Source organism: Erpetoichthys calabaricus, chromosome 15, assembly GCF_900747795.2.
Source record: "Erpetoichthys calabaricus chromosome 15, fErpCal1.3, whole genome shotgun sequence".
NCBI classification, from domain to species: Eukaryota; Metazoa; Chordata; class Cladistia; order Polypteriformes; family Polypteridae; genus Erpetoichthys; species Erpetoichthys calabaricus.
In genome coordinates this window covers 81,657,381-81,680,335 of record NC_041408.2, presented here as the reverse complement: position 1 = coordinate 81,680,335, position 22,955 = coordinate 81,657,381, and the positions used below count along the sequence as shown (strand labels likewise).

The 22,955-nt window shown below is 42.8% G+C and overlaps 1 protein-coding gene across 10 annotated transcripts in view; it reads left to right on the top strand.

The window, feature by feature from the left end:
- The window catches only part of ltbp1 (latent transforming growth factor beta binding protein 1), a 386,058-nt gene that overhangs the window by 75,029 nt on the left and 288,074 nt on the right, over positions 1–22,955 (top strand). The window lies entirely within an intron of this gene.

The window sequence follows — 22,955 nt, the reverse complement described above, 5'->3', positions numbered from 1 at the left end:
AGCTGCGAGGGATTATTACGATGATTATTTGTATTTGTTTCTTTTCTGAATGTTGAGTTAGTTCTCTTCAGCAGCCACTCTGCCGTTTTAGTTTTAGTCGTCTACAATCTGATACAACGTGCAATTACATGTTGCGAAGCTGCACGCCTGCTGAAGTACGGCTTTACCTTCTTGGTTTTGCTCAATCAGATACTGAAACTAATCAAGATGGCCTGAAGGTCATTTCGTAGTCCCTGTTGCTAAGACGTTGTCACACATTATGATTACATTTACTTACCTGTGGTCATGTTGGAGGTGACATCTGTTTGAATTTGTCGAGCATTTCAGTAAGGGTCTTCACTCAGTCTTGGGGTGGATTTCACATCTCATGTGTTGTTTGTGGTGAAGTCAGTCAGTCAGTCAGTCATTATCCAGCCCGCTATATCCTAACTACAGGGTCACGGGGGGTCTGCTGGAGCCAATCCCAGCCAGCACAGGGCGCAAGGCAGGAACAAACCCCAGGCAGGTGTTTCCTTAAGAGGCATTAGCTCTCTGGAAATGTGTTCTTTTGAATTGCAGCGTTTTAATTAACCTGAATTTAAATAATTATAAATAAAAAAAGGTATTATCCCCACCCCTCATGCAATAAGACGGTTAAAAGATGACACGAGAAGCATAAAGGATAATCTAGCTCTTTACTGACGGGTTCGCGTGGTATTACAGATGGGAAGCCCATGACAGACTCTTTTCAAGCATGTGGGTGGCTTGAACTACTCAGTCTTGCCATCTTTCGTCGCCACGCTGAAAGGATTTTCACCAGACAGAAGACCTAATCTTCTGCCCGGCCTTGGACGGAAGACATACTCTTCCGCCTGGAAGCTTCAAAGTGTTGGCCGTAGGTGTCCATTCTTATATTCTGGTTGCTCCATGTGCAGGCTCCTTGGCTCCGAATCCAAACAAGGTCAGGACAGGACTCAAACCCCACCTTCAAACATACAGGAATAGCACAATGCCTACATACGGTTCTCATTCTCCCAACAAGGAAAGAAGATGGTGTTCTGACAGAAGACAGAAATATACTAGTCTGTCTTTAGGCTGACTATTCAATTCTCCAGTTGTCCTTTGGCTCTCTAGTCCTGTGCTTGGCTCGGCAATTCCAAATACTGATGCAGTGCCCCTGTGTGCCATACTTGGTCGGCCTGTATGAATGAGTCTATAACAGTGGGCACAGAGAACAGTGACATTAAACTTAATAAAAACACATAGTATAACAGCAGGGTGCCAGCCCACCGCAGGGCACACACACCCCCACACCAAGCACACACTAGGAACAATTTAGGATTGCCAATGCACCTAACCTGCATGTCTTTGGACTGTGGGGGGAAACCTACGCAGACACGGGGAGAACATGCAAACTCCACGCAGGGAGGACCCAGGAAGTGAACCCAGGTCTCCTTACTGCGAGGCTCGTGGTGAAGTGCGATTTGAAATAAATGAAAACCCGGGAAGTGCGGGCTCCAATCGGCTGTGGGTGTGTGTGTGAGCGTGGTCCACTCCATGGGTGGTTGGGGTGCCTGGCTGATCACACACACTTGTGCGAATGTGAGTGTCAGTCAGGTGCCTGATTTGCACCTTGCAGGGAGCAGCGTGTCACACCAGTGCCCAGTTTTCAAGCCAATATGAGAGGAGCCTGAATGCACGGCAGATACGGGATGAACGAGGAATGATGACGAAAGAGACAGAAAAGCAACGAGAACAGCAAGCAGCTTCAAATGAAAGAAATGAACGAAAGAGCAAGAAAGGCGCATGGAGTGTGAAAGGAAAGGAAAGGCAGGTGGTCAGGGGGACAAGCCTCAGGGTGAGGAGAAGGGGGCACTCCTATTGATCAATGCGGGGGCGGGGCGGCCCGTTATGTGGTGTATCTCAAAGGATTGGCGGTGGGGAGACGCAAGGGTGTGTGGCGCCCCAGGGATGCTTAGGAGTCAATGGTTGACTGCACCTGTCGGCAGGACATCCCCTCCATAGAGGGTAAGCCAGGGAGATGTCTATGATTAGTTTTATGGAATATTTATTGAATTGCTTTCAACCTCCACATCAGCACTTTGGATTTTATGGATTATTTATTTAGTGAAGTATCTGAACCACTGCACTACTGAACACTGTTTGTTTTTCGGATTGGTTTTAATAAAAGCACTGAGCACTTTTTACGCCTACCCCATGGCTGGATGTGTGTGTCCTCATTTGCCCGGCTCATTTCAGTACCTGACTATCGACAGTTTTAGGTCCAATGGAGCATGGAGGTGACCCGGCTGTCACATTGTTTCACATAATAGCCGTGTGGCTCAGATGAGATTTGCTTTGATGTTTGCTCGCTTGTGTATGTTGTGGAAATAAAGTAGAAAGCATGTGTGATGGAATTCACATTTTTTACTCTTCCTTCCCTTCAAATCTTAATAATACATGAAAAGAAGCTTTTCTTACAAATGTCCCACAACAAACAACCACTCAGTTAAATTCAAAACTATTTAGACCTTGTGGCACGCGGCTGGGGGTCGTACCCAGCCGGGATGCCCAGGAAGACAGGAGGAGGGCTCCTGCCTCCTCCAGACCTCGAGGGGGCGACCGCCCTGGTTATATTGGGGGCCACGGGTACAGGGCTTGGAAGCTCAACCCTGTAGGGGCCCGTGGTCACCATGCCTGGAGGACCCGGGACATTTACATTTACATCATTTAGCAGATGCTCTTATCCAGAGCGACTTACAACAGTGCTTAGTAGTCTACGACTGTTCTTCAGTCTTTAAGGCTAGGATTAAATCTACTGTCATTAAACAAGTTACCGCTGACCAAGTTGTACCAGGAAGTGCTGAGGGGCAGAAGAGAGGGGACACCCAGAGTGCTTCAGGGGAGACAGCTGACACTTCCGCCACACTGGGGCGTGTCCGTGGGAGATGCACACCTGGAGCACATCCGGGTGGAGATAAAACGGGCCACCTCCCTTCATTCGGGGCTGGAGTCGGGTGGAAGAGGACAAGGTCTGAGAGAAGAGAGAAGGAGGCATCTGAAGGCATACTGTGGCTTTGGCCTGGACTGTTGGGGTGATTGGTGCTGCGGCACTGGGTTTGTGCACTTAATTAACTGTAAATAGACGCGTGTTGGACTTTTAAAAGATGTCCGTCTGTCTGTGTCTGGGCTATTTCCCACAACCTCTTGACACTCACTGAGCATATTATTAGGCACACCTGCTTATCCAGGCAATAATCTAATCAGCCAATCACGTGACAGCAGTGCAGAGCATAAAACTCACATAGAATCAGGTCAGCAGCTTCAGTTCACGTTCACAATTGAATGGGGAATATGTGTGATCTCAGCAGTTTCAACTGTGGAGTGATCGTGTGAGCCAGACGGGCTGATTTGAGTATTGCTGTCACTGCTGATCTGGCATTTTCACGCACAACTGGTGCAAAATGGTGCAAAACACAAAAAACATCCAGTGAGTAGCAGATCTGCAGACGGAACTGTAAGTGACGGAGGTCAGGGGAGAATGGCCAGACTGGTTCCACCCGACAGAAACTCTAAAGTAACCCAGATGTCCATTCTATACATCTGTGGTGAGCAGAAAAGCATCTGAGAATGCCCACCACGTCAAACCTTGAGGCTGATGGGCTACACCATCACCATCATCTGCATAAGTATACAGCCTAATATTTTTATGAACATCATTCATATACACACTACTGGTCAAACATTTTAGAATACCTCTATATTTCCAGTTTTTGCTTCAAATGTAATCCGTTTAAAATGCAGTGAATGAGCTAAAATGGTGAAAAGGTGAGCAGTAAACTGCCAGAGGTTTAAATTTAAAGTTTAGGTTAGCAAAAACCGAAAAAAAGGAAATTTCAGAATATTACAAGTGGGCCTTCATCAGGGAATAACTAATAGGTGACAACCTACAGATATTCTGCAGCAATCAAAGTAATGAAGCCTTACAAGTTGAAGCAAACAATTTGCACAGGTGTCCCAACTTTTGTTGATTACTTAAAAACCCCTCAGTGTGTCTTAAAACAGAGTTGGAGCTGACTGTGTTACTACACCCTCTGAAGTCCTACTTGGACAATAGCCTGGTGAAAATGGCAAGAAAACGGCAATTAACGAATGAAACGAGACAGAGCATTATTACACTTAAACGTGTAGGCCTTCCATTTAGAGGAACTGTAAAGCAAAGCAAAGTGTCAGTGAGTCCAGTGGTGTCCTACACAATCCTCTGATAGGACGAGATCTGGCAGAGCCAAAGTCACCAGCCAATCAGAAGACAAGGTTCTGAGGGTCACCAGCTTGTGTGATCACAGGCGCCTCACAGCACAACAGCATCAAGCACAGTGCAGGGCAACAAAAGCCAAGTGTCAGTTTGTACTGTGGAGAGGAGACTTTGTGCTGCAGGTGTGACAGGGTGAGTGGCAGGAAGAAGGCCATTGCTTAAAGGACAAAAATGGGGCATTGAAATACTGGCTGTGGCCTACTGCAGACTGGAAGAAAGACTTATGGACCGAGGAATCCAAATTTGAACTCTTTGGTTCATCACTCAGGGTGTTTGTATGCCGTCGAGTTGGTGACAGGATGGCTCCTCAGTGTGTGACACCAACTGTCAAACATGGAGGAGGAAGTGTGGTGGTCTGCGGTTCTTTTACTGGATGCAGAGTTGGTGACTGGCATTCGGAAGCAAAAGGGTTACCTCAGTTTGGCTGTTATATCAGAAATAGGTTGCTAATCTGATGAATCCAAAATATTTGAATACAATTTGGTACACTTAATTATTTCTTGACTTATTTTTTATTTGCTATTGTTTATTTGTTCTATGTCTTGATTTCATGAAACATTAAGACATTAAACTGTGTGCATTTACATAAAAATGGAAACAACTGAAGTGTTACAACTTTAGAACATCAGAACAATCTAAATGAGGACAGGCCAGTCAACATCACAAAGGTCACCAGTCCTATTCATTTAATTCTTCCAAAAAAACATCAAGTCGAGATTTGAAGTCCCTGAAGTCCTCCTGTCCACACACACTACGTGGTCACTTATTCCAGGTGTGTCTGGTTCTCTGAGTAAAGAAAAACTTCCTAATGTTTGTGTGTGTAATTTCCCCTTCACAGGTTTCCAACTGTATCCCCGTGTTCTTGATGAACTCTCATTAAAGTCACTGTCTTGATCCACTGGACTAATTCCCTTCATCATTTTGCACACTTCAGTCAGGTCTCCTCTTCATCACTTTAAGGCTCAGCTCTTTTAATCTTCCCTCATAACTCATCCCCTGTAGCCCTGAATCAGCCTAGACGCTCTTCTCTGGACCTTCTCCAGTGCTGTTATGTCCTTTTTGTAGTCCGGAGACCCAAACTGCACACCGGACTCCAGATGAGGTCTCACCAGTGTGTTATAAAGCTGGAGCAGAACCTCCTGTGACTTGTACTCCACACATCAAGGCGCTATATAACCTGACATTCTGTTAGCCTTCTTATTGGCTTCTGAACCCTGTCTGGACGTTGATAGTGCAGAGTCCACTGCGACTCCTAAATCCTTCTCATGAGGTGCACTTTTGATTTTCAGACCACCCATCGTGTATTCAAACCTAACATTTTTACTTCCTATGTGTAAGTCTTTACATTTACTGACATTAAATCTCATCTGCCACAAATCTGCCCAAGCCTGTATGCTATCTTAGTCCCTCTGTAATGATATAACAGATTCCAGATTATTTGCCAATCCACCTATCTTCGTATCATCTGCAAACGTAACCAGCTTGTCACTTATATTCCTATTGAAATGATTTCTATTTATTAAAAATAGCAGCAGACCCACCGCTGACCTCTATGGAACATCAGCCAATTCTGAAAAGGTTCCTTGCACCATGTTCTAAAACTTTTGACCAACAGTGTATTGAAGACAGCAGTGGTCTTACCACTGACGTCACTTTTAACTTCCCCTAACTGTGAAATGTCCCGCTGTTTAATGTGCAGGAGATTAGAACCCACAGTATAAAACTGGCCGCTGCCCCAGAGCTGAAAGTAACTGCCAGGCTGCACTTTTCTCGTTGTCTCCTGCACTGATGCCCCTGCACGCCTGGCAGTGCCCTTCTTCTGCTATGTTGACATGTCTTACTGCTGCTTCTCGCTTCTATGGCCCTGCAGGGCACGGATTACGTGTTGCTCCAATCCCATAGGCAACACAACACCATTTTAATCACTGTTTATTTAGTAGATTTTTTTATTTTTAATTTGTGATTATAGTTTTTACTGTTAGCTGTTTTTGTTCATAGCCAGAGATTGCTACTAGCACAGGTGATACAGACCTTTACCTAGAAACAATTTAAAGTGGAGTCAAAATATGTTCTCCTCGACTGGTGACTTCCACGCATGGAGTCTGCAGCTGTTTGTGCACCGGAGGACTACCAGTCTGTGCCATCAGGTATCCAGACACTACCAGTCTGTGCCATCAGGTATCCAGACACTACCAGTCTGTGCCATCAGGTATCCAGACGCTACCAGTCTGTGCCATCAGGTTTCCAGACGCTACCAGTCTGTGCCATCAGGTATCCAGAAGCTACCTGTCTGTGCCATCAGGTATCCAGAAGCTGCCAGTCTGTGCAATCAGGTTTCCAGAAACTACCAATCTGTGCCATCAGGCATCCAGACACTACCAGTTGGTATCATCAGGTATCTAGATGCTGCCAGTCTGTGCCATCAGGTTTCCAGATGCTACCAGTCTGTGCCATCATGTATCCAGGAGCTACCAGTCTGTGCCATCAGGCTTCCAGATACTACCAGTCTGTGCCATCAGGTATCCAGACACTACCAGTCTGTGTCATCATGTATCCAGATGCTACCAGTCTGTGCCATCAGGTATCCAGAAGCTGCCAGTCTGTGCCATCAGGTATCCAGAAGCTACCAGTCTGTGCCATCAGGCATCCAGAAGCTGCCAGTCTGTGCCATCAGGTATCCAGAAGCTGCCTGTGTGTACCATCAGTTATCCAAAAGCTACTAGTCTGTACCATCAGGTTGCCAAACGCTACCAGTCTGTGCCATCAGGCTTCCAGAAGCTACCAGTCTGTGCCATCAGGTTTCCAAACGCTACCAGTCTGTGCCATCAGGCTTCTAGAAGCTACCAGTCTGTGCCATCAGGTATCCAGACGCTACCAGTCTGTGCCATCAGGTATCCAGAAGATAAGCACTTGCTCTGGATAGACTCGAGCAGCCACCGTTCAGCATTTTCGTCGGCCCAGCCTCCTAACGTGATCTGTTTATGAGCTACTAGTTGCTGTCAGCATGTGATGATGTGCTACAGGAATGGAATATTAAATTAGGGGGACATTCTTGGTGGGAGGGCACCATTTATATCACGAGTTTCTGTGCTTTACCTTTTACCACGTCAATCATGACTTTCTATTTTGAGGGATCAACATACAGTGCATCCAGAAAGTATTCACAGCACATCACTTTTTCCACATTTTGTTATGTTACAGCCTTATTCCAAAATGGATTAAATTCATTTTTTCCTCAGAATTCTGCACACAACACCCCATAATGACAACGTGAAAAAAGTTTACTTGAGGTTTTTGCAAATTTATTAAAAATAAAAAAACTGAGAAATCCCATGTCCATAAGTATTCACAGCCTTTGCTCAATACTTTGTCGATGCACCTTTGGCAGCAATTCCAGCCTCAAGTCTTGTTGAATATGATGCCACAAGCTTGGCACACCTATCCTTGGCCAGTTTCGCCCATTCCTCTTTGCAGCACCTCTCAAGCTCCATCAGGTTGGATGGGAAGCGTCGGTGCACAGCCATTTTAAGATCTCTCCAGAGATGTTCAATCGGATTCAAGTCTGGGCTCTGGCTGGGCCACTCAAGGACATTCACAGAGTTGTCCTGAAGCCACTCCTTTGATATCTTGGCTGTGTGCTTAGGGTCGTTGTCCTGCTGAAAGATGAACTGTCGCCCCAGTCTGAGGTCAGGAGCACTCTGGAGCAGGTTTTCATCCAGGATGTCTCTGTACATTGCTGCAGTCATCGTTCCCTTTATCCTGACTAGTCTCCCAGTCCCTGCCGCTGAAAAACATCCCCACAGCATGATGCTGCCACCACCATGCTTCACTGTAGGGATGGTGCCAGGTTTCCTCCAAACGTGACGCCTGGCATTCACACCAAAGAGTTCAATCTTTGTCTCATCAGACCAGAGAATTTTCTTTCTCATGGTCTGAGAGTCCTTCAGGTGCCTTTTGGCAAACTCCAGGTGGGCTGCCATGTGCCTTTACTAAGGAGTGGCTTCCGTCTGGCCACTCTACCATACAGGCCTGATTGGTGGATTGCTGCAGAGATGGTTGTCCTTCTGGAAGGTTCTCCTCTCTCCACAGAGGACCTGTGGTGCTCTGACAGAGTGACCATCAGGTTCTTGGTCACCTCCCTGACTAAGGCCTTTCTCCCCCGATCGCTCAGTTTAGATGGCCGGCCAGCTCTAGGAAGAGTCCTGGTGGTTTCGAACTTCTTCCACTTACGGGTGATGGAGGCCACTGTGCTCATTGGGACCTTCAAAGCAGCAGAAATGTTTCTGTAACCTTCCCCAGATTTGTGCCTCGAGACAATCCTGTCTCAGAGGTCTACAGACAATTCCTTTGACTTCATGCTTGGTTTGTGCTCTGACATGAACTGTCAACTGTGGGACCTTCTATAGACAGGTGTGTGCCTTTCCAAATCATCTCCAGTCAACTGAATTTACCACAGGTGGACTCCAATGAAGCTGCAGAAACATCTCAAGGATGATCAGGGGAAACAGGATCCACCCGAGCTCAATTTCGAGCTTCATGGCAAAGGCTGTGAATACTTATGTACATGTGATTTCTCAGTTTTTTTATTTTTAATAAATTGGCAAAAACCTCAAGTAAACTTTTTTCACGTTGTCATTATGGGGTGTTGTGTGTAGAATTCTGAGGAAAAAAATGAATTTAATCCATTTTGGAATAAGGCTGTAACATAACAAAATGTGGAAACAGTGATGCGCTGTGAATACTTTCTGGAGGCACTGTATTCATTCCTTAAGCAGCACTTTCTACTTTGTGTGCGTGATCTATTGCCCCATTTGACAGAACGTACTACATTGTGTGTTAAACTTATTTTCTCATTAAATATAACTTATTATTGTGTGAGGATGTACATGGTGACTCAAAATTATGTTAACACTAATGGTACTGCTATGTATATACAATTTTTGTGGACAATTTATGTGGCACTTGTGTTGAACATGATGGCAAACAGGTTGAGACATTCCTGTAAATCATTTTGCACATATGACGAATGTTTTAGGAATAAATTGCTTCTGCCATTCAAATGTTAACATAATTTTGACTCACCCTGTATTATTACATCATTAACCACAACCTTACATTAAATATAAATGACTGATGACCAGATTCCTCATCCTTACTATTTTGTGTACCCTTCTTCAATTGTTATATTCGCCTCATGGTTATGAATTATTACTCTTATGACAGCTGGTCATGTGGTGCTCATCACGTGACTCCCTGTCACAACGTATTCTCTTCTGTTCAGGCCTGATTTTCTCTTTCCCACTTAGTACTAGGGTGTTGTACCATGTTAGCCATTATGGATGCAATGAGAAGTCCAGCAGAATGACACTTTTTATTGGCTAACTGAACAGATTACAATATGCAATCATTCGAGGCGACTCAGGGCCCGTCTTCAGGGAAGATCTTACCTGACATCTTGACATCTTTGTCTAAAAAAGGGGCCTGAGTTGCCTCAGACTCTTGCATATTGTAATCTTTTTAGTTAGCCAATAAAAAGTGTCATTCTTTCCTTATTTTAAATTATCAGATACAGTATCATGACTTGTTACTTTGTCTCTAACAGCCAGTCAGTCATTTTCCAACCTGCTAAATCCTAACACCGGGTAATGGGGGTCTGCTGGAGCCAATCCCAACCACCACAGGGCACAAGGCAGGAACAGACACTGGACAGGATGCCAGTCCATCGCAGGGCGCACACACACAGGCCAGTTTAGGATCAGCAGTCCACTGAACCTGCACGTCTTTGGACTGTGGGAGGGAACTGGAGCACCGGGACACAGTCACGGGGAGAACATGCAGATTCCATGCAGGGAGGACATGGGACACGGACCCTGATCTCCTTACTGTGAGGCAGCAGCACTAGCACTGCATCAGCCTGCTGCCCATGTGCTGTATGTGTACAGTGTATTTCATCAGCGCACTTGCAAAAAGTTTATGTAAGTTCTGAAAGAAGCTGCACATTATAATATTTCACCCAGATATTTTGTACTGTTTTCATGACTAAAGAAAGCCAGAAACAAACACAACACCCTAACATCGGAGAAAAGGATCAGCATTGCTTAACAGTCTGAGGGGGTTCTTTTGGTGTATGCTAATAGCTGCAAAATCATCTTCTAAATCTGAGCTAAAACTGAATATTGTAATGAAAATGGGTTATAATTGTGATCAGTGATGTGGTGAGCAATCTTTAGAGAGCGAAAAGGGCAACCATCTGTTTACTTGCACCTTATCTGTGCCACTTGTACTGTTAGGGTAAAGAGCCTGGCATTGTGCAAATCTTGCAGTCTTGAACTAGATGTTCTAACATACGTACGTGTTCTTATGATGATATGAATTTAATGACCTTTGAAATAAAAAACTTAACATTATTTAATGTGTGACGATTTGGCTATTTTTCAGTGTTAACTTGTTTTAAGTTTGTGTAACGACTTCTTTATGAAAATCAACCATTTAATTTTAACAAGATATAAAAAATACAGAAGGAAATGGCCAAGATACTAAATGTGCATAGCTAGCCATTAAACTGTACTGCTATGTAATGCTTTTCAGGATAATTTTTATTAGGGGGTCTTTTCTTTCAAATGTCCTATGTAATGATATTATTATTTTAAGTACACTGGGAATCATATACATTACTTTTTTAATTAGACTGTTCTAGGTAATCAATAGATAGGAATTTCTCAGCAAATTAGAGTGCTTACATTTTATACTGATTAAAATTTAAATCCAAGCAGAGCCCTCAAATTTTCAACATTTTATACGGTGTATGATTTTTACATATTCTGGAGTTTCGACACGTGGGAAGTCCACTTCTGGCGTTACTTTCATGTGTTACATTGAATTTTTAAAGTTGATTATCATTAACATTTTGGTTCTTTTTATTTATATAACACCATTTTGTAGATCACATGGCCTCTGCTGTCAGGCCAATGACATGACGGCTGTTAATCTATAAATAGATAGATAGATAAATGGCACTATACATAGATTTCAGCATAGTAGGCAGGATAATATATAATGCCTTGCCTTTTTTCTATCTATCTATCTAATAGATAGAACTTTATCTATCTATCTATCTATCTATCTATCTATCTATCTATCTATCTATCTATCTATCTATCTATCTATCTATCTATCTATCTATCTATCTATAATGCTCTACACATCTATCTATCTATCTATCTATCTATCTATCTATCTATCTATCTATCTATCTATCTATCTATCTATCTGTTATATAGTGCCTTTCATATCTATCTATCTATCTATCTATCTATCTATCTATCTATCTATCTATCTATCTATCTATCTATCTATCTATCTATCTATCTATAATGCTCTACACATCTATCTATCTATCTATCTATCTATCTATCTATCTATCTATCTATCTATCTATCTATCTATCTATCTATCTATCTATCTATCTATCTATCTATCTATCTATCTGTTATATAGTGCCTTTCATATCTATCTATCTATCTATCTATCTATCTATCTATCTATCTATCTATCTATCTATCTATCTATCTATCTATCTATCTATCTATCTATCTATCTATCTGTTAGATAGATAGATATGAAAGGCACTATCTAACAGATAGATAGATATGAAAGGCACTATATAACAGACAGATAGATAGATAGATAGATAGATGTGTAGAGCATTATATAATAGATAGATAGATAGATACAAAAGGCACTATATGATAGATAGATAGATAGATATGAAAGGCACTATATAACAGATAGATATAGATTTTAGCGTAGTAGGTAGGATGGATAGATAGATAGATAGATAGATAGATAGATATGAAAGGCACTATATATCTATCTATCTATCTATCTATCAGTAGGATTGTGTTTTTGGTTTGGACTATATGCTTTGTATTTTAGATGCTCTGAAGTGTCATCTTGTTCTTTTGTTCTTGGTTGCTCCGGTTTAGTTTTGATTTCACATTTCTGGCCTTTGCTTTGCTTGGCCTTTTCCTTGTTATCCCCTGATATTTATCAGTGCTCATAATAATCTCCATGTACTTCCAATATGTCTGCCACGTGTATCTTTTACTAAATTTTTCAAGTAATCATTTATTCCTGAGACTAAATTGGCAGACACTAAATTTGTGTTGTTTCTGTTGCTTTTGAAACCAAAGTAATATTCATTAATGTAACAACTCAAATGTGGAGGACAGTGAAAGCACACACTCTACAACATATGTGAAAGGAATGGGAGCCAATGACATATAGTCTCTATTCAGGAGTAGTTACTGTAGTTTTCTTTGTTGTTTTTATTGTTCTCTGAGATTTATGTATTGTGACAATAACGGTAATAGTTCTGTAATAGTGTTGTTTAAATAAAAATATGAAGCAATTGCATCATTTTCTTGGATTCTTTTCAATCAGGAACATATAATAAATAGAAGAAGAAGATAGTTTCAATTTAAACTGCAGTCACACTATTACTGAAAGACACTGCAACAAGATATTTTTCCAAAATCGCACAGCCCTACTGGCAGGTTCAGTGCTTCATTAAGAGACACACGACGACTTCTTTCTGGACATTAACCTGTGGTCTTGTGATGTTGTACACAGTAGAGATTTTCATACTGAACACCTAACTGATTATCTAGTACTAATGGTTTAATATTTTTATAATTTTCTCATCTGACTGGCTCTGTAAGCTACTCCAGATTGCACAGTGCGGAGTCTGTGAAGCGTTGACTTTGTGCCCTGTCACAAGTGTGCTACGGAAGGTTTCCTATTTTTTACACTTTGTGCACTAGCAGGTTCAGGGTCGCACTGGGGGTCAGTGGTTGAGTTTAGTCCTTTAACCCTGTACTTTACAGTCCAAACTGGCATTTAGTTTATGATGGATCTGAGAAAGAATGAGACATGAATCTTTAATTGAATTTGAGTCCATGGCTGAAGCAGCTGTGAGGGCGCACTGTAAACGTTAAGTGTTTTTGAAGAGGATCATGTTGAACAATGAGGGCCTGCTATGAAGCGGAACGCTGCCATGCTGTGGGATATGTTAAGAGTTTGTTTCTGTTGGCTGAAGTGCTTTGCAATCGGAGCTTCTTGCAATCGTTTGCTTGTGGGCTACCTGCTGAAACCCGTCCTGGCAACGCTTTGGCTCAGTTGCAGATGTCAGTATAAACGGGGTCTGCAGACGTTCAGCGTTTTCATTTTTTTATCTGTTCACTACTAGGTAACCGTCTAGAAAGTTAACTGCCACCGTTTTGAGAACATCTGTTAAAATAAGCTGTAACTGTTGTGGTTCAGCCAGGTCTTTGTCCTATTTTAAATTGACTGTAGTGATCCACTCACCCAAAATGGCCAAAGTGGTATGAGACCTCTGAGAACAGCCAGAGAAACAGGTCAGAATTTCCACATGCCTGCCCAGAGAAGGTGCACCCAACGTCAGCCTGAGGTCTCACTCTAGTGGCTGGCTTTGGCCTACACTGCGCCAAAATGCATTCAGCTTGAAAAGTTCAAAAGTAAGGTTTACAAAATGTAGCCCAAGCCCCAGCAGAGGGAGGATGACTGTAAACCTCTGGCTTGTGAATGAAAGGGCAAATAAAGAACCTTTATAAAAAGGGGATTTATTAAACAAAAATCTGATAATATAACAAAATACATAAAAGAGGTAGAAGGAGTTGCCAACAAGGCAATCCTAAGCAAACAAATCCTGAAATACAATCCATATATCAGTTCCCAAAATAGAACTAAAAGGTGGAAAAGCTAGAAAATTAAAAAAAAACAGTAAAAAGGAAAACTCACCAACCACCAAGTGCATACAATGTACCATGGAGAGACTGCAATCTCCATGAGCCTTTATAGGGCTGGGAGCTGGACAGAGGAGTGACGGGGGGCCTCCTTTGGAACCATCCAGAAAACACCTGAGACATGGCAGAACCAGCATCCCCACATAGAAGCCAAGCAATTAACAAAAGTGATGAAAAACACATAACTATACAAATATTAGACATAAATAACAAGATTAACATGAATGAGAATGAGCAAAGGATCAAAAATGAACAAAAAAGACTAAACAAAAACAATTTAAATAGTTTAAACATAACATTCCTGCATTGTATATTTCAAATATTTGTGTTTTTATATCATTTGTTATGAATTTTGTTTTGGTTTTGTTTTTCTTTGATATAGTACTGTTGAATTGTTTCATTTGTGAAGTTTTGTGTTTTTACGGTCATTCCTTGTGTTTTGTGGGTGGAACCCCAGGAGGCGGGGCCACCTTGATGTCACTGCTGAGGCACCGCCTTCAACCTGCATATCTAAATCCTGGAGTGGGAGACAATCAGAGGTTCATGGAGGTTGGTGGAGAGAGAATTCTTTGTGAGTGCTGTGCTGATTTTTCTGGTTTTCTTAATTTTGCTGTTGTGTTTGAATTGAGTATTGGATCGTGGAATTGAACGGATTTTCTTTGGATTTGCTTTTTAGGCAAATCCTCTTGCCTTTTTTTTGCTTTGTGTACCCTCCCCCCTACCATTACCTATCGTCTGTGGGGAAGGAGCGAGAGCTTTAGAGTCGTCAAAAATTTCACGTTTCCAGTTTCACGACGGATCTCAACATTTTAGGGTCCCCTGATAGCGAAAACATTGATATCTCGATGATGGGTGTGTGTTCTGTCTGAGTTTCTGTGTGTCACAATTTATGGAGGACTGTCTAGAGCTGAAATGGCTGCACAGAAAAATACCAAACTCGAAACGTACCCCTATTACGAGACGACGATGTGCCGATCAATTTCTGAGCCAAATCGTGCAAGAGAAAGAGGCACTCTAGAGGAACCGTGGTCTTTCCATCGAGCCGGTGTCCCGTTATGTCAGCAAGAGAACAAATTAATAAACACACACACACACCAGGAACTTCAAATTCGACAACCTGTGTAAAGAACACAGATTTTTAGGTAGATGAATGTGCTTATAATGATATTGCTGCATTACATTTCATGCCACATTCCGGCCTTTTTTGTTCATCTCTGTCACTCACCAAACTTTTGACATTTTTGGTATTTATTTATCAGCAAAGGTTTTTACGCATTGCCAAGCATATGTTACTTGGTCTCTAGCAACCTTGAGAGAGAAAAATTAAAAATTCCTGTTACAGAAAAGCAAGAAAAACTATGTTTACTCAAAAATATTGTGTAACAGGAATAATCTGCTGCAATACGGAGTTATGAACGCATACAAGTATGCTGTATATACAGCAAGCATTTCAGCGTACAAGTCATTCATCCCATTGTCACCTTGCGCCTACAGACAGCAGGACGTGCTGCTATGGCCACTTTCATGTCGTGTCGCTGCTCTGCACTTGTGTACATTCCGTTTTCTTTGCTTCTCCTGCCTTACACTCCCACAGTATGTGTGTGAAGTTGGCACGTTCTCCCTGTCTCTGCGTGAGTTTTCTTCAAGTGTTTCCAAAAAGACATTCGAGGCTCGGGTAGCCGACGTCTCGGCATTTACAAGTGGAGTGTACCCTGAACACGGGCTTTCTTATCCCAGTCAGGACCGATTTCCGCCATGCACTTCATGTTGCTGCATCTCCGCCACCGGCATCTTCAGGATAATCTCTGGCTGTGTTCTGGATCAAGTGAGCTGGGAAAATTCATGAATGAGAAACGGATTTCTTGACCGTTGCCTGTTTTTTTCCAATTTGTTTCTCGGTATTTGCTTAATTTGTAAAGCACTTTGAGTTACGTTGTTTGTATGAAAATGCGCCCCAGAAATAAATGTTGTTGTTGTTGGACACTTTGGGTGTTTAATCTCATTAGACGTTGTCCATCAAAACGCTCAAGGGTGACTAAAGTTTGCATTTTCACTCACGGTGTGAGCTCTCAAGTCACACCTGAAGAGTAACTGAGGACTTTTGTTCTTTTTTTTTTCCACCAGACAGCAGTCAAGCTTTATTTTACGGTGAATTATTTGGAAATGCTTTACACAAATGAACATTTCTATTGACTCAGAGCTCTGCTAGCTCTCTGCCAAAATACATACTGTGAACTGCTTTTTATTCCCTCATTAGCTGTAATTCTTCCAGCAGGAAGCGCAGTTACAGACGCAAGCAGTGCCTATTAACATGTCCAATCAGCACACCCGGAATGCTAAAGAGCGGCTCTCCCAAATTCCTGGTACCTAATCACTTAAGTGTAGAATGAGCCCATTAAGCCGAAGGAGACGCATTGAGCTGCTTCAGCGTCATGTCACAAGATGAAGAGTGTCCGAGGGAACTGCCTTGACCTCACTTTTATTTTCCTCTGGGGGAAAAAAAAGAAGAAATACATTCTTTCAAAATGTCCTTTTCCATGAAATTTGTTCTTTGTTCTACTATCAAATATGTGCAAAAGATGATAAAAAAAACAATATGCTATTTAATATCTTCTTCGGCTTTCAGTAAGTTCAATTTTATATTTATAGGTTTACGGGGTTCTTATTGTCACACGTACAGAGTGCAGTGAACTTCTTACTTGCATGTGCTAATCAACACACAACATGTCAGCCACTTCTCATACCAGGATTAGTGGGCAGGACAGCCTCACAGCTAAACCTCCGTCTCTCATGGGGTATTAAAATGAGTTCATCAAGAACACGGGGACACAGTTGGAAATTTGTTGAGGGTAAATTTCGCACAAACCTTAGGAAGTTTTTCTTTACACAAAGAACGATAGACACTTGGAATAAGCGACCAAGAAGTGTGGTAGACGGTAAGATGTTAGGGACTTTCAAAACTCGACTTTTTTGGAAGAAATAAGTGGGTAGGAGAGATGGCAGAGATGGTTGTCCTTCTGGAAGGTTCTCCTCTCTCCACAGAGGACGTCTGGAGCTCTGACAGAGTAACCATCGGGTTCTTGGTCACCTCCCTGACTAAGGCCCTTCTCCCCCGATCGCTCAGTTTAGATGGCTGGCCAGCTCTAGGAAGAGTCCTGGTGGTTTCGAACTTCTTCCACTTACAGATGATGGAGGCCACTGTGCTCACTGAGACCTTCAAAGCAGCAGAAATTTTTCTGTAACCTTCCCCAGATTTGTGCCTTGAGACAATCCTGTCTTGGAGGTCTACAGACAATTCCTTTGACTTCATGCTTGGTTTGTGGTCTGACATGAACTGTCAACTGTGGGACCTTCTATAGACAGGTGTGTGCCTTTCCAAATCATGTCCAGTCAACTGAATTTACCACAGGTGGACTCCAATGAAGCTGCAGAAACATCTCAAGGATGATCAGGGGAAACAGGATACACCTCAGCTCAATTTTGAGCTTCATGGCAAAGGCTGTGAATACTTATGTACATGTGCTTTCTCAATTTTTTTATTTTTAATAAATTTGCAAAAATCTCAAGTAAACTTTTTTCACGTTGTCATTATGGGGTGTTGTGTGTAGAATTCTGAGGAAAAAAATGAATTTAATCCATTTTGGAATAAAGCCGTAACATAACAAAATGTGGAAAAAGTGATGCGCTGTGAATACTTTCTGGATGCACTGTATCTATCTATCTAGAGTGCAAGTTAGTTTGGGGTTAACAAGTGCGCCAAGTTCAGCCACAGTCTCAGCCCTTCTTTTTCTTTTTTTTCATTCTGTTGTGTTTGTGAAGTCCATACCCCTCATGTTTCTTCTTCCCCATCACTGCATTCTATGCTTATTTTCGATGTAGACTGAGCCGACCCTACAACTAAAGGTGTAATCAAACGTGTCATGGACAAGTTGGAGTGAGTGGCTGGGTTGGTCACAGTGAAGGCTATGACTGACTATCGCTGGACTTGGCTTATATATCGCCTAATTAAATATAATCTCTGTTCACTGCTATACTTTCTTTCTGCCTCTCAGATTGGTACAGAACTGTCACTTATGTTAGTAGTACTTTTAGAGGGTGCAAATAAGCAACGAGTGCTAAAACAGATGCCAGTCCATCACAGGTTGTCTTCAATGTACGCCCACGTTCACCTTCAGTGAGACCCCCTGGGTTTATCACACGGTATCTTGACTGAAGGAGTAAACCGAGCCTATCCTCTAGCCATTTGTTTTCTCAGCTTATTTTTTCCAATAAAGGGCTGCAGGCAGGAAGTTCAGTGTGGTCCATCTTGGCAGAAATGAACCCCAAGGCCCCCACACTCGCTCCTGGTAACTTTAGATTTGCGGTTACCCTAACAGTATGTCATTGAACAATGAGAGGAAACAGAATTCCCCAGAGAACAGCCCACATGATCACAAGGAGAACATGCCACCTCCAGAAGGGAGGGCACCCAGTCTAGGAGATAAAGTAAAGACTGGATAAGGCTGAAAATATTTCACAAACTAAAGGCTTGAATGAGAAGTCACACAGTTTTTATTTCTGATCCTTCTGTGTGCTTTTACTTTTATCGTACTACATGTTTAGGTCAAGTAGCATACTTTTTACTTCATTACATTTTCCAGCAAGTCCTCTTTACTTGTTACTCACACCAACCTAATATAAATACATAAAAGAGACCTGTTAGGCGTGTTGTCAACTTAGGTTATAGTTCAGCTAAAAGAAGGGAATCAAAGATGACTTGCTACACTACCATAAAGCACTTCAGTGTTTTAGAGTGATGCCAAAGACGCGACGTCTCATGAAGGAGTGGCACCCACGCATCTTGTCTGGAAAGAAAATGTGGTGGGAATTGGTTGTTGACATATCCTGGCCTGCATTGGGTATATAAAGCGTTATTTTTGGCCCTCGATAAAACTGAGTTTGACACCCCTGCCTTATAAAGAGCATGAAATGCTTTTGGCCTGAAAGCCATTTTATGGTTGTTTTAGGAGAAAATCCTCTAACTCCAGTATGGTTGGCCACCTTTTTAGAGGTCTTTTGGTCAAGTCAGATCAGGTTGGGGAGCATGCACTGGTCCAGCTTGTTGCCGCACCCACCACTCAATGAAACAGCTTGGGGTCCTAGCTGGTAACCCCCAAGCAGACTTGCAGTCCAGTCCCACTCCCCAGAAATGACCCTCTTATCTGCCACAGCCAGGTGTTATGTTGGTCCTCAACAATGAGCCAGTAGGGGCGTATCTGATGCTTCCACACAATGCAGGTCACGTGCCTCATTCAGGACTCCGTGAGCAACACAAAGTCAAACCAGTGGTACCCAAGGATTCTCTGAAGAGACACAGGAGTGCAGTCTTCATCTCAGGTCACTGGATAGCGTCCTTGTCACGCAACCATATAGCAAGACAGGAAGTATCAGGACTCTAAAGACTTGGACCTTCGTCCCTTTGCAGAGATATCAGGAGCACCACACACCCCTTTCCAGTGACCTCATGACCCCCCATGATCTCCCAATCAGTCTACTGACTTTATAGGAAGAGTCATCAGACACATGAATGTCTCTGCCGAGGTAAGTAAACCTCTCGACGAGGCCGACACTCTCTCCGCAGACAGACATACTGCTGATGTGCCCAAGAGGTCATTAAAGGCCTGGCTTTTGATTTGTATCCAGGACACTCGCAAGCCCAGACACTCAGACTCCTCGGTCAATCTCTTGAGCGCCCCGATCAGAGCCTCCATTGACTCCATGAAGATCACAGCATTGTCAGCAAAGTTAAGATCCGTGAATCTTTCTTCACCAACAGATCCCATAGCCGCTGGACTCCATAACCTTGCCCAACACCCAGTCCATGCAAGCATTGGACAGAGTAGGAGCAGAACACACCCCTGACGAACCCCAGAATCAACTGGGAAAAACACAGAGGTTCTGCCTCCACTTTGCCCAGCACTCACAGTACCAGTGTACAGGCAGCCATGATATCCAGCAACCTCGAGAGGATCCAGCGAAGTCTCAGGATGTCCCACAGGGCAGCTCGATCAACTGAGTCGAATGATATATGAAAATCGATAAAGGCTGCAAAGAAACTCCGCAAACATTCACATTTGTGCTTGATGAGGTCCCACAGTGCCAGGATGTGGTCGAGGGTAGACTTCTTAGGCGTAAAATCAGACTAGGTGAGCAACTGAACATAGATACTATTGAGGATCCTAGCAAGGACCTTACCCAGCACTGAGAGCAACATTACTCCCACAATCCAAGCAATCACCCTTCCCTTTTCCAGATAGGGACAACAAGTCCTGTTTACCAGTCATCTGGGATGACGCTTGTCTCCTAAATGGAAACAAAGATTGCTTGCAATGCCAGGAGGACAGCCTGACCACCAGCCTGGAGAAGTTCACCGTGCAGCCTTCCCTACCTTCAGCTGGTTCACCACCTGTGCAATCTCCGTGAGACTGGAGGGGGGGAGTTCATATCTAATTGGAGGATCAGCCTCACGAACTGTGAACCCAGAGATATCCAACGTCCCGGCCGGAGAGTCAGCTTTAAACACCGGGTCACAACTGCAGCGTCACACGTAAGGACCGTCTCATCACCTGCCCTGACTGCGACTCTCCGAGGAGCAGATTTGGACGTGCGTAATGCTTCGATTGCTCTGTAAGCAGGACGAGGGTCACTAGCGAACTTAATGTAGAGAGAAGAGTCTTAGTTAGAATTGGCCTGATCCCCTGGGACTTGCATTGCAGGTTTGTAACGTGACCACCATATTCACTTGCAAGTTAATTAGAAACACACTTCAAAAACAAAAGAAAAAAAAGTCACTGTTTTGGCTGGCATATAAAAGGACCCTCAACCCACCTGGCTTTGCATCGCACTGTTCAGACCTTCTGTAGCTCAGCACTGCACTGTCTAACTTGCAGTAAACTATTAAAAAATGCCTCCGCCGAGGAGAAAAGGATAAAATGTGCAGCCATGGCCTTATTTGGTCAAACAGATGTGAGCAGACAGTTCTCTCGGTAATTGTCATTTCCTCGATGTCAGACCTCATTACTTTGGAGGTATTGCACTGCCAGTTTTTTTTTTTTTTGCTTTTTGTTCTTTTCATTTTTCTACATCTCCCTCTCTCTCTCTAGCAACTGGAAAAATAACTTCTAGGGATCTCCTAACAGATACCAGCTGCAAAACTATACCTGTGATTCGGTTTCCAGATTTTACAAAGACAACTTTGTGCTCCTCTATTTTATGTTACCTTCAGGTAAACAGTGAATTTGTCTGTCTACTTTATTTTCAATGGATTAACAGGTGCCAGGCTCTATCATGGCAGCATCAGGCACAAAGCAGTAACCAAACCTGTGTAGAACATCGAGCCACTGCAGTGTGTGCCCACGCTGAATCATTTTGTGCCAGTTTATTACTGTAAAGGTACCAGTCAACCTGACCTAAATGTCTTCAGGGTCTGGAGAGATGCCCACTGACATAATGAGGTAGACTCCACACAGCCACATCCTTGGTCTAGTGATTCTAACTACCATGCCGTCTTTAATGCCCAGCTATTTGCTAGGAGGTGTCCCAAAATTCACGCAAGATTTGAATTTGGCGCCATTTGTGCGGTAAAGTGTTGCCAACGAAAAAAAAAGACAGCGTGACAGCTCACAGTTCAGGGTTATTAAAAATGGAGCGCTACACGAAAGAACAACGCGTTTTCACTGTTGAGCAATATTTTAAAAATAATGAAGGTTTGGCAGCTACAGTTCGCAATTTTCGTACAAAATATGGTCGGAATAGTGATTTAACTTCATCAACTGTGAAGAGATTAATTAAAAAATTCAGGGAGACTGGATCAATTAGTGATCTTAGACACTCTGGCCGTCCTTCAACATGTCGTTCAACACAAAACATCGAAGCAGTTCGTGAGAGTGTTGCTGAGAGTCCAGGAACATCAATTCAGCACCGGTGGTCAAGAATTGAACATTTCCAGAAGCTCTCTATAGCGTATTCTCACGAAAGATTTGCATCTTCATGCTTACAAAGTTTAATTGAGTCAAGAACTGAAGCCTACTGACCACGCACAGCGAAGGGAGTTCGTTGAATGGAACAACAAGTGAATGCCGATTTTTCGAACAAAATCATCTTCAGCGATGAGGCTCATTTTCATCTTGATGGCTTCGTTAATCGTAAAAATTGTTGCATTTGGGGTTCAGAAAATCCACAAGTGATTGTTTGAAGTCTAAGGTTCATGTCATCAAGCCCACGACCACCCACGCCTTGAAGGAGGAAATTGAGCACTGTATCAACGAAATTCAGCCACATTTATACAAAACGGTCATGGAAAAGTTCAACAAAAGAGTGCGTATGTGCCAACAAAGCCGTGGAGGCCATTTACCCGATGTGCTATTCCATACATAACCCTATACTGTATACTTTATGAATCAATTAAAAATGTACAATTTTTAATTAAAAACCTGTGTTCTCTATCAAAATTACTTCTTGCGTGAATTTTGGGACACCCTCTATTTAACCAGTAACTGCGCACTGCACGATAACAAATCCACTTGACTTGAGTATTCCTAGTTTTCATCTTCTTTCTCTGTCTCTGTTTACCATTCGTTTGCTCAGAGGTTGATGTGTTTGCTCCTTCCTGAGCAGATCTTCTTTTCTCCACCCTAGCGGCCCACTTCTTCTCTTCTTCCATCGGCATCTTTTCACATTAAAACTGATTAAGCCAGTGTTTGTGTTGCAATTACTTAGTACGTTTTCTTTAATTTTCACTTAAGCTGGCACTTACCATATAAATGCAAAGAATTATTATTATTATTATTATTATTATT